At 42.4% G+C, this 12487-nt stretch overlaps 1 protein-coding gene across 4 annotated transcripts in view; it reads right to left on the minus strand.

Annotated features, from left to right (window-relative positions):
• GADL1 (glutamate decarboxylase like 1) overlaps window positions 1-12487 on the minus strand; it is a 650110-nt gene that overhangs the window by 400804 nt on the left and 236819 nt on the right. For all 4 annotated transcript variants that reach the window (XM_044934156.2, XM_044934155.2, XM_044934158.2 and 1 more), the window contains exons 2-3: window positions 8955-9141; window positions 7003-7096 (exon numbers count right to left, since the gene is read on the minus strand). The gene's annotated coding sequence lies outside the window, so the exon portion shown is untranslated. The remainder of the gene's footprint in view (window positions 1-7002; window positions 7097-8954; window positions 9142-12487) is intronic.

The raw sequence follows: 12487 nt of genomic DNA on the forward strand, positions 1-12487 counted from the left end.
TCTGCACAGCTGGAAGGAAGCTGTTGGTCTCAGGGGTTTCAGATACAAGTGACAGTAGGCAGCATGGCTGTAACAATCGGGAGAGCAAAGGTCCACTCTGGGGGTCATTACAGATGACTCAGAGGACTTATCAGTACAGTCTAGTCACTCAGCTGTGTCAGACTCTTTGCGGCCCCACGGACTGCAGCATACCAGACTTCCCTGTCCATCATCAACTCCTAGAGCTTGCTCAAACTCATATCCATCAAGTCAGTAATGCCATCCAACCATCTCATCCTCTGTCGTCCCCTTCTCCTCCTGCCTTCAATCTTTCCCAACATCAGAGTCTTTTCTAATGAGTGAGTTCTTCACATGAGGTGGCCAAAGGATAGGAGTTTCAGCTTCAGCATCCATCCTTCCAATGAATATTCAGGACTGATCTCCTTTAGGAAGGACTGGTGGGATCTCCTTGCAGTCCAAGGGACTCTCAAGAGTCTTCTCCAACACCACAGTTCAAAAGCATCAATTCTTCAGCACTCACCTTACTTCACAGTCCAACTCTCACATCCATACATGACCACTGGAAAAACCTTAGCCTTGACTAGACGGACCTTTGTTGGCAAAGTAATGTCTCTGCTCTTTAATATGCTGTCTAGGTTGGTCATAGATTTCTTCCAAGGAGCAAATGTCTTTTAATTTCATGGCTACAGTCACCATCTGCAGTGATTTTGGAGACCCCCAAAATAAAGTCTGTCACTGTTCCATTGTTTCCCCATCTATTTCCCATGAAGTGATGGGACCGGATGCCATGATCTTCTTTTTTTGAATGTTGAGCTTTAAGCCAACTTTTTCACTCTCCTCTTTCACTTTCATCAAGAGGCTCTTTAATTCTTCTTCGCTTTCTGCCATAAGGGTTTTGTCATCTGCATATCTGAGGTTATCGATATTCTCCCGGCAATCTTGATTCCAGCTTGTGCTTCATCCAGCCCAGTATTTCGCATGATGTACTCTGCATATAAGTTAAATAAGCAGGGTGACAATATACAACCTTGACATACTCCTTTTCCTATTTGGAACCAGTCTGTTGTTCCTTGTCCGGTTTTAACTGCTGCTTCTTGACCTGCATACAGATTTCTCAAGAATCAGGTAAGGTGGTCTGATATTCCCATCTCTTGAAGAATTTTCCACAGTTTGCTGTGATCCACAGAGTGAAAGGCTATGGCATAGTGAATAAAACAGAAGTAGACGTTTTTCTGGAACTCTCTTGCTTTTTCTATGATCCAGTGGATGCTGGCAATTTGATCTCTGGTTCCTCTGCCTTTTCTAAAACCAGCTTGAACATCTGGAAGTTCACGGTTCACGTATTGCTGAAGCCTGGCTTGCAGAATTTTGAGCATTACTTTGCTAGTGTGTGAGATGAGTGCAATTGTGCAGTAGTTTGAACATTCTTTGGCATTGCCTTTCTTTGGGATTGGAATGAAAACTGACTGCTTCCAGTCCTGGGGCCACTGCTGAATTTTCCAGATTTGCTGCCATATTGAGTGCAACACTTCCACAGCATCATCTTTTAGGAGTTGAAAAAACTCACCTGGAATTCCATCACCTCCACTACCTTTGTTCATAGTGATGCTTCCTAAGGCCCACTTGACTTCGATTTCCAGGATGTCTGGCTCTAGGTGAGTGATCAGACTGACAGACAGGTTAATATGTGTGTCACCTGATCCTGGCATTCAGGTTCATTTTGTGTCATTTATTTCAGGCAGCAAAACAAAGCATTGATTATCTCTTCAAATCCAATTGCAGACGGCCATGCTTAACAAGGAGGAAGAAAGCAAGTGGTTATTGAGACCAGAGTTTGCAGATGTCAACCACCCAGTGATAAAAGTCATCTGAGCCTGTCCTGTAGGGAAAATAATGGAAAGCTGGTCTTGTCATGGCATCTCTCGTGCCAATAAGAGGCAGGCAGGATATGACCTCTCATGAAGACATGTTTTTTTGACCCCAGATGGATACTTTACCAATATCTTCAGTGCGGGGATGCACTGACATCTAGTGGATGACCAGGTGGCTGATGTTTTGGCCACAAATGATAAGGTAGGAATCAGTAAACTACACAGTAATGGCATCTGAAAAAAACTTAGTTCAAATAACATCTAAAGTAGAAATACAGATTTTCTTTTCTCTCATGGCTGAAGCCAATTAATTAAATTCATATTTAATATTACATGTGAAGACTTTTTCCTGCTAACAGTACCACCCCTCTGGTCTTGTGAAACGCTGGTGCATGGTTGGATGCCTATCAGAATTAACAAGCTTACAGGTAGGTAAAGACAGGTAACGGAACACCACAGATACCCAAATAAGGCAGGAAATGCTGTCCATTTTGGTTTTAGAAAATAAATATTTTATCTAATCATCAAATACAAGTTGAATTGTTAGGTTCTAGCCACCTGTGTGGATCACAATAAACTGTGGAAAATTCTGAAAGAGATGGGAATACCAGACCACCTGACCTGCCTCCTGAGAAACCTTTAGGCAGATCAGGAAGCAACAGTTAGAACTGGACATGGAACAGCAGACTGGTTCCAAATAGGAAAAGGAGTCTGTTAAGGCTGTATATTGTCACACTGCTTATTTAACTTATATGCAGAGTATATCATGAGAAACGCTGGGCTGGAAGAAGCACAAGCTGGAATAAGGTTGCCGGGAGAAATATAAATAACCTCAGATATGCAGATGACACCACCCTTAGGGCAGAAAGTGAAGAGGAACTCAAAAGCCTCTTGATGAAAGTGAAAGAGGAGAGTGAAAAAGTTGGCTTAAAGCTCAACATTCAGAAAATGAAGATCATGGCATCTGGTCCCATCACTTCATGGGAAATAGATGGGGAAACAATGGAAGCAGTGGCTGACTTTATTTTTTGGGCTCCAAAATCACTGCAGATGGTGACTGTAGCCATGAAATTAAAAGACGCTTACTCCTTGAAAGGAAAGTTATGACCAACCTAGATAGCATATACAAAAACAGACACATTACTTTGCTAACAAAGGTCCGTCTAGTCAAGGCTATGGTTTTTCCAGTGGTCATGTATGGATGTGAGAGTTGGACTGTGAAGAAAGCTTAGCACCAAAGAATTGATGCTTTTGAACTGTGGTATTGGAGAAGACTCTTGAGAGTCCCTTGGACTGCAAGGAAATCCAACCAGTCCATTCTAAAGGAGATCAGTCCTGGGTGTTCTTTGGAAGGAATGATGCTGAAGCTGAAATGCCAATACTTTGGCCACCTCATGCGAAGAGTTGATTCATTGGAAAAGACTCTGATGCTGGGAGGGATTGGGGGCAGGAGGAGAAGGGGACGACAGAGGATGAGATGGCTGGATGGCATCACCAACTCGATGGACATGAGTTTGAGTGAACTCTGGGAGTTGGTGATGGACAGGGAGGCCTGGCGTGCTGTGATTCATGGGGTCACAAGGAGTCTGACTTGACTGAGTGACTGAACTAAACTGAAATGAGCCACCTGTCAGTACAGAATTTGAGAATTTTAGAAGTTTGGTCAAAAAACTGCAAAGCTGAATATGATTATACCAGATGCTACTCTAGAATGGGGAAGAGGGCATTTCAAGTTTAAAGAAGAAAGTCTGTGTGTCTAGTTTTCCTAGAATCAGTGATCAAGGAGTCTGTAAAGTAAATCTTATGTATCTAGTTCAATGAATGATATATTGCAGGAAGTAATTAGTGTTAAGATGCAAGGAGAAAAATGGACTCTTGGATTGTGAAACAACTGGGAAATGGACTTATGGAGTAAATCAGACAAAGATTTAACAATGCAAGTCCTGCTCTGGGTAAAACAGATTGAAGAACACTGTTCAAACTGTGCCCAGCATAGATTTTTCTAATAATACCATTGACTCCTGGGATTAAATTTATGCTGATATGATTATAGTGCTTCTGTCCAGTTTCTGTCTCATTTCTACTTTTCCCAGAACTCTATGTGTTACCATCTCTTATATCTATTCTTCCCTAACATACAATGATAAGAAAAGCATTATCCAAAATTTGGAAATAAGGTAAAGAGTATGACTTTTCAATGGGGTGTCTTTTCAATGTCATGCTAGAATTTTGTTTAATAGGCCAACATAAAGGACTTTGTAATTTTCTAACACAGTGCACCTGTATTTGACTTACAGCTTATTATTTGAATAGAGCTCAACCACTGTGAAGTTACATGTTAATTTGTAGAGTTCTGTAGGAAGAATCTGAATACACAAATGGGAAGTAGCCAGACCATGTATAAAAACAGAATTCTGAGACAGAAATTGAAGGAATTATCTCTAGTAACCAGTCCTGGAAGCCAGATGGCTGTAGGTTGGACCTGTAAGAATCAGATCTCCATCTCCAGTAACAACTCAGGAAGCCAAACAATAAGCTCTGTAATGATCAGAGAATGGCTAAGACTGGATCAATAACTGACAGCTTTCTAATTTGTATGCCTGCTTCCAACTGAAGACCAACCAGAGAAAGTCAAATATCCAGTTCAGTTCAGTCACTCAGTTGTGTCCAACTCTTTGCGACCCCATGGCCTGCAGCATACCAGGCTTCCCAGTCCATCACCAAATCCTGGAGCCTACTGAAATTCATGCCCATCGAGTCAGTGATGCCATCCAACCATCTCATCCTCTGTCGTCCCCTTCTCCTCCTGCCTTCAATCTTTCCCGGCATCAGGGTCTTTTCAAATGAGTCAGTTCTTTGCATCAGGTGGCCAAAGGATTGGAGCTTCAGCTTCAGCATCAGTCCTTCCAGTGAATATTCAGGACTGATTTTCTTTAGGATAGACTGGTTGGATCTCCTTGCAGTCCAAGGGACTCTCAAGAGTCTTCTCCAACACCACAGTTCAAACGCATCAATTCTTAGGGGCTCAGCTTTCTTTATAGTCCAACTCTCACATCCATACATGACCACTAGAAGAATCATAGTTCTGACTAGATGAACCTTTGTTGGCAAAGTAATGTCTCTGCTTCTTAATATGCTGGCTAGGTTGCTCATAGATTTCTTCCAAGGAGTAAGTGTCTTAATTTCATGGCTGCAGTCACCATCTGCAGTGATTTTGGAGCCCAAAAATAAGATCTGTCACTGCTTCCATTGTTTCCCCATCTATTTGCCATGAAGTGATGGGACCAGATGCCATGATCTTCGTTTTTTTGAATGCTGAGCTTTAAGCCAATGTTTTCACTCTCCTCTTTCACTTTCATCAAGAGGCTCTTTAATTCTTCTTCACTTTCTGCCATAAGGGTGGTGTCATCTGCATATCTGAGGTTATTGATATTTCTCCTAGCAACCTTGATTCCAGCTTGTGCTTCATCCAGCCTGGCATTTCACATGATGTACTCTGCATATAAGTTAAATAAGCAAGGTGACAATATACAGCCTTGACGTACTACTTTCCCTGTTTGGAACCAGTCTGTTGTTACATGTACAGTTCTAACTGCTGCTTCTTGACCTGCATACAGATTTCTCAGGAGGCAGGTCAGGTGGTCTGGTATTCCCATCTCTTGAAGAATTTTCCACAGTTTGTTGTGATCCACAGAGTGAAAGGCTTTGGCATAGTCAATAAAGCAGAAGTAGATGTTTTTCTGGAACTGTCTTGCTCTTTCGATGATCCAGTGAATTTTGGCAATTTGATCTCTGGTTCCTCTGCCTTTTCTAAAACCAGCTTGAACATCTGGAAGTTCACCATTCATGTACTGTTGAAGCCTGGCTTGGAGAATTTTGAGCATTACTTTGCTAGTGTGTGAGATGAGTGCAATTGTGAAATATACACCCCACCAATCATACAGGATGCCCTGCTTCTGTGTAGCCCACCTAGGCTGCTCTATCCCAACAGCCTCCGTCAGGGCACACCCAGAGCTCCCCCTCATTTCCACTATAAAGGCTTCTTCCTCTACTGCCTGCCATTGAGTTTCTTCCAAAACGTGAGTGACATGGCTGACTCCCTTGCTATACCAAGCTCTGAATAATAACCTTTGTCTGTGTGGCTGATCTTCACTCATCTCCACAGTCCAGTAGAAAAGAAAGCCTCAGAGGTTAATGTTTCCTCATTCTGTAGAGAATTAACCAGTTGTGTATGTAACCTAGCAACTTTCTTTTAACAATCTTTTTTGAGTGCCCAGAAATAACTGTCCCTTATATGCTCTTGGAACCAGTTTTACCATCTCACTTGTTCCCTCATTAATGAGTTAATTAAATTGGTGACATGTGTTCACTTTATATTTGTATGGGAATGATGTTTTTAAATTTTTGAAAATTACACATTGACAACAGAAAAGAAACAAAATGCCTATAAACATCTAAGGAGAAATTCAAATACATATTATATTAAAAGTTATTTTAAAAGACAAAATAGCATACTTATTACACCTATAGAATATCTTCAATTTATTTTAATATTGTGAAGTAGCTGTCTGAGATATTTGTTGAGGAGACTTACCAAAGTTACTCAGCTCACTGGAATTACTTGGCTCTGAGTGGCATTAGTCAGTTTTTGCTGCGTAACAACCCCACCCCCCCAACCCCGCTACCAAATCCAGCTTTCTGCAACATTTATTTTTCATACTCACAGCTGTGCAAGTCAGCTAGAGTGGCTCTGCCTCAATATGAGCAGGCTCAGATCTGCTCTACCTTTGAACCAGAGGCTATTTGAGACAAATTTTTCCCATAGTGATGACAAAAGAACAAGAGGACAAGCTCTCCCAGGCCAGCCACCTCGCCTCGTGTCATCCTAGTCACGCAGCGGAGCCCACATTCAGGGTGAGCGCAGGACACACACTCCCCCACAGCAGGATGTACTGCAAAGTCTCAGGTCAAAGGTCACAGAATACACCCCCACAGAGGGGCAGTGACCTCACTGAACCTACAGCAAAAGCGAAACCATGGAGGAGGGAAGAACCCCACTGACCGGCTTTCAGAGGGGCTACACATAGCCACAGACCAGACGTGGAAGATGGCAGGTGGGGACAGTACTCACCTCCCTGAGGGACATGCCCTGCACTGGTGTGATCACAGCTCTTGGAGACCTCAGAGCGCTTCTGCAGTGTGAAGGTCACAATTCCAGAAGCAACCTACAGGGAAGTATGAGTCAAGATTTAAAAAGCCCGTGTCAGCTCTATGAGGAGAATCTCAGGAATAATCTGGCGTTAGCCCTGGTGTGCTTCAGTTCCCAGAGGCAATGACTGGGCTGGAAGAGCCTGAGGCCTTGGGAATAGAAGACAATACATTGTGAACACTTGAAATAAATACACTGCATAAAATCTCTGAAAAATCTTATTATAGTCTAATTCTGAGTAATGTTCATAAAACTGATGAAATAAAAGCTAAGGTCTAACATCAATGATATGCCTATTTGTATACATCCCAAGTTGGTCACTAATTATTCTCTCTTAAAGTATCAACAGCTCATTGATTGTGACAGATGGTTTATTAGGTGTAAGCTTTATTTTTATATGAATAAATTTGATGAAATGTTGTAACTGTTCTTACATAACATTACAGATAAAGCCATGAAATTAAAAGACGCTTACTCCTCGGAAGGAAAGTTGTGACCAACCTAGATAGCATATTAAAAACAGAGACATTTCTTTGCCAACAAAGGTCCATCTAGTCAAGGCTATGGTTTTTCCAGTGGTCACGTATGGATGTGAGAGTTGGACTATGAAGAAAGCTGAATGCTGAAGAATTGATGCTTTTGAACTGAGATGTTGGAGAAGACTCTTGAGAGTCTCTTGGACTGCAAGGAGATCCAACCAGTCCATTCTGAAGGAGATCAGTCCTGGATGTTCATTGGAAGGACTGATGCTGAAGCTGAAACTCCAGTACCTTGGCCACCTCATTCGAAGAGCTGACTCATTGGAAAAGACCCTGATGCCGGGATGGATTGGGGGCAGGAGGAGAAGGGGACAACAGAGGATGAGATGGCTGGATGTCATCACGGACTCAATGGACATGAGTTTGGGTAAACTCCGGGAGTCGGTGATGGACAGGGAGGCCTGGCGTGCTGCGGTTCATGGGGTCACACAGAGTTGGACACGACTGAGCGACTGAACTGAACAGATAGAGTCTGTACTCCAACTATCAAATAAGCTATGATCACTATCTTTTCCCATGCAGCTTATAAGTGTCTGATTACAGGAACACAGACTTAAAAAAAAAAAAATTAGATGCCTGATAGAAAAATGCTTCAGTTTGCTACCCAAGTTGATTTTTTCACTCAAAATTATGTTAGTGAGATTTCTCTTATATGTGTGGTTTTAGTTTACTCATTTCCAGTGCTATATTGCATTTCATTGTCTGTGTATCCTGCTTCCAAATTCATTCTTGTACTAATAGTTATTTAAAGTTATTACTTCAGTTTGGCATCCCAAAATATTCTTTTCCTTATCATTTGTCCTTCCACATATGCTCACGTCACTCCCTAGCAGACGTGCGCCATGGCTGGAGTTTGGCACTGACTGGTTCTAAGTATGTGAAGGAGGGCCCGCTGGAGGATGTGCTGCCTCTCCTCTACTCCATTCACGGTTGAGGCCAAGATTACTCAGGTAAGAGAAACATCCAAGACACTCTGCACTGGGCCAGGCTTGCTGGATCCTGACTAGCTTGCTCATGCATCTGCAGTTGGTCACAGGGAGGTGGACTGGTCCAGGAAGGTTTCACATTTCTAGAGGCAGCGTGGTTACTGGCCTGTTGACTGGGGCAAAGAGCAGCTGGGCAGAAGTCTCTTATCCTCCAGTAGGCAGGATATCAAGATGGAAGTAGATGCTCCTAAGGCCTGTTAAGTATCGGTATAAGCTAGACATCACCTCTTCAACATTTTATTGGCCAGCCAGCTCCTATTCAAGGGAAATAGTTCAGTTATCTATATTTCTATATAACAAATCACTTCAAAACTAACTACTTTAAAACATAATTCATTATTTTACTCACCAATCTATCATTTGGCCAGAGCCCGGTGGGGACAATTCATCTCTGCTCCACTAGATGTCAGCTGGACTAAGGCTGAAGGATCCACTTCCAAGATGGCCCCATCCCATGGCTGGCAAATTCCTGTCCAGGGAAGATTCTCAGTGGGCAGGTTACACTTCTTGAATCATGGGAGATGGATCCTAAGAGACTGGAAAAGGAAAGTTGCTAGTTTCTTAAGTCTTGGCCCAGAAACTGGTATAGCATCACTTCTGCCAACTCCTTTTATCACATCCTTATTCAGGAGAAGGGAGACTTGAGACTGTATCTTAAAACTGCCATAAGTGGGCTCTAAGCCCCAGCTTTATGAGAGACGTGACAATGCCACCTTGTAAAGGGCATGGGAACTGGAAGAGGAAAGAGTCACAGCCATTTACACAATCAGTGTGAGCGTGAAGGGGGAGAGATTTCTGGTTCAATATTCTCCTTTTACAAAGCTACTATTTACTCATCTCAGCCTTATATTAACTATAACTTATCAAGAGGCAAATTTAGAAACCCTACTCATTATTTATTTTTTTTTTTTTTTAATTTTATTTTATTTTTAAACTTTACATAACTGTATTAGATTTGCCAAATATCAAAAAAAAATGGCTTGGGATTTTATATAGAAAGGCTTTAAAGTGCCTCCTTTTTATTTCAACGTAAATGTTAGTACTTTAGCTCCCCTTGAAAGATGTGAAACCATGTTTTATTGATGGGATAACTATTATGCAACAAGAGCGAGAGTAATCGTCTTATTCCACTCCACAGGATGAACATGGCCATTTCTGCACAGAAAAGACAGTGAAATGCTCAATTACAGCTGTGTGGTCAGTTAAAATCTCTCATTTATATGAGCTGCAGAGTCATTAATTAGACATGGGCAGGGAAAGCTGTGGCCACCTTGGATTTTCTTTAGGCTGTCTTCTCTGTGCTGTATGAGCCACAGCCAAAATGACCTAGAGGCCAACCAGATAGAATCAGTCATTGACTCTCCCCATGCTCATTCATACTCTTCACACGTGACTCCATGGGATAGAACCACTCCTTCAGGGAGGAAATTCTGAACTTCATGCCTCAATTACATTCCCAAATCCCTACTTTCCTTTCCTAGACAGAAACTTAATTTCAATAAGAAGATCTGACCTCCCAGAAGTCCTAAAAATAAAGCATCTACAATGTCCACCTAGTATGGCTTAATAAGCTCTGTCCAAAAGTTCCACGCCAATTCCACCTCCTGGGGAGCACTGGGGTGGTGATAGCTCTGTTCACTGAGACAATTTGAGTCAGTCTTTTTATGGCTTTTTAGCTGCTCTCAGTTAAGAACTGTGTTTGGTAACAAATGATGGAAAACTTTACATACAATAGCTTTTGAAAAACGGAGTTGCTCTTGTTTCCCTTTTATGTTAATGTTGACTTATTTATTCACTTATTGAAGTATAGTTGATTTACAGTGTTGTACCAATTTCAGGTATACAGCAAGGTGACTGTTACATATTAATATATATTCTTTTTCAGATTCTTTCCATTATACGTTATCATAAGATACTGAATACAGTTCCCTGTGCTATACAGTAGGTCCTTATTGTGTATATATTTTTATATGATAGGTTTCAGGGATCATTTCTATAGTTTTTTTTTGTTGTTGTTTCTTTTAATGCACAAAGAAGTATAAAATTCTGGCAACCTCATGATACAATCAGGTACTTATACTGCTGTTTGGATTTTCTTATTCTGTGGTTTTCATCCTCATGTTTGTAACCACAATGTTACCAATCAACGTTTTAAAATTTTGGATTGAAATTACTATGATGATCTTCCTAGGGGAAGTGTTTGAGGTTGTAGACAACAGAAGAGGAATCAACCAAGAAACATGAGGAGCCCGGAGCCTTTATTCACTTAGGTTAAGGCCATTCTGAAAACACTCTTAAAATACATGTACCTGTGGTTTTTTAAATTATCTTTTTAATAAACAGATTGGTCTAAAGTTTCTTGTCTTTTGGAACTGAAAGAATCTTAACTGATACAAACTGTATATCGCATATAAAGTAATTTCAGTTCAGTTCAGTTCAGTCACTCAGTTGTGTCCGATTCTTTGCGACCTCATGAACCACAATATGCCAGGCCTCCCTGTCCATCACCAACTACTGGAGTCCACCCAAACCCATGTCCATTGTGTTGGTGATATCTGAAGGTCTCTAAATCTATCTTTAAAAAATATTTATTGAATGTATTTGCTTTTTGCATTCGTGTAACAAGAACTCACATGGCAAGAATTTGGAACATGAGGAATTCCTGAACTGAATTTGGGAAAAACTACAAAAGTTGTATTTAGAGGGGACAGATAGTCTTGGATGCTTATAACAGAAGTAGAGACTGAAATTTATTGAGCTAAGCACCAGTGCCAGAATTAAGAAAAGGACTGAATATACGTAGGCATTTTCAAGATGGTGGAGAAGACACGGAAATCATCTTCCTTCCTACAAATACATCAGAATACATTTACACATGGAACCACTCCTACAGAACATCTACTGAATGCTGCAAGAAGACCACAGACTTCAAAAAAGGGAAGCTGATCTCCACAAAATGGGGTAAGACCAGAGAAGAAAGGAAAAAAATGGACAAAGGAAATGGGATGAGGCCTGCAATTTAGGGAAGGAGATGTGAAAGAGGAAGTTTCTGCACACTGGGAAACCCCCTTACGGAGGGGACAGAAGGGTCCTTTTGAACCTCAGAGGTGGGGAGTGTAGCAGCAAGTGCATGGAAGAGAAAGTGGAGAGAATTCACCACAGAGATCAGTGCCGACCAGCACTCCCCAGTGGGACATCTGTTTGTACACCCACCACAGCAAGTTGGGGCTAGGTGCTGAGGCTCCGACTTCAGAGGCAGACCTCAGGCAGAGGATTGGGGTAGACTGCTGGGAAGATACTCAGGAGGGGCTAGTACAACACAGCTGAGGGAGACCAGAGAAAAGCCTGGACTAGTCAGAGAGCCAAGAGATCTTTGTTGCAGGGACCCTCTAACTCCCTTCGCTCACAATCTGCAGAACACCACCTTTACAAGGGCCAGAAGCAGGGTGGGATGCGGCAGTGGTTTGCGACCCCAGAGGCAGCCAAGCCTGCTGGCCACCAACCACCACAAAAATCCACGGGAGAGCAAGAGGCGGGGGACTGTAACTACGATCTGGAACCCCAAAGATGAGCAGACTGGCTGGCTGCTGCCTAGGCATACCCAAGTACTAGAGGTAGGAGATAAGACGCTGTTGCAGTCCCTGACCTCAGAGATGGGCATGACGGGACTCAAACTGTGGTATCTTCCTATGGGCCTCCACCGCTGCAGGCACTCCCCACATGTCCCAGTTGTGTCTGCTGGACCCCTCACTGCCCCCAGGCCAACTGAGCAAGTGAGCCCCCATAAGCCAGTGCTTTCGCCCCTCTCTTGTCTGGGCGGGGAACAGATGCTAGAGAGAGGCCTACCAACAGAGATGGTACCAAAACCAAAACTGAGCAGCA

This window comes from Bubalus bubalis, chromosome 21 (genome assembly GCF_019923935.1).
Source record: "Bubalus bubalis isolate 160015118507 breed Murrah chromosome 21, NDDB_SH_1, whole genome shotgun sequence".
NCBI lineage: Eukaryota > Metazoa > Chordata > Mammalia > Artiodactyla > Bovidae > Bubalus > Bubalus bubalis.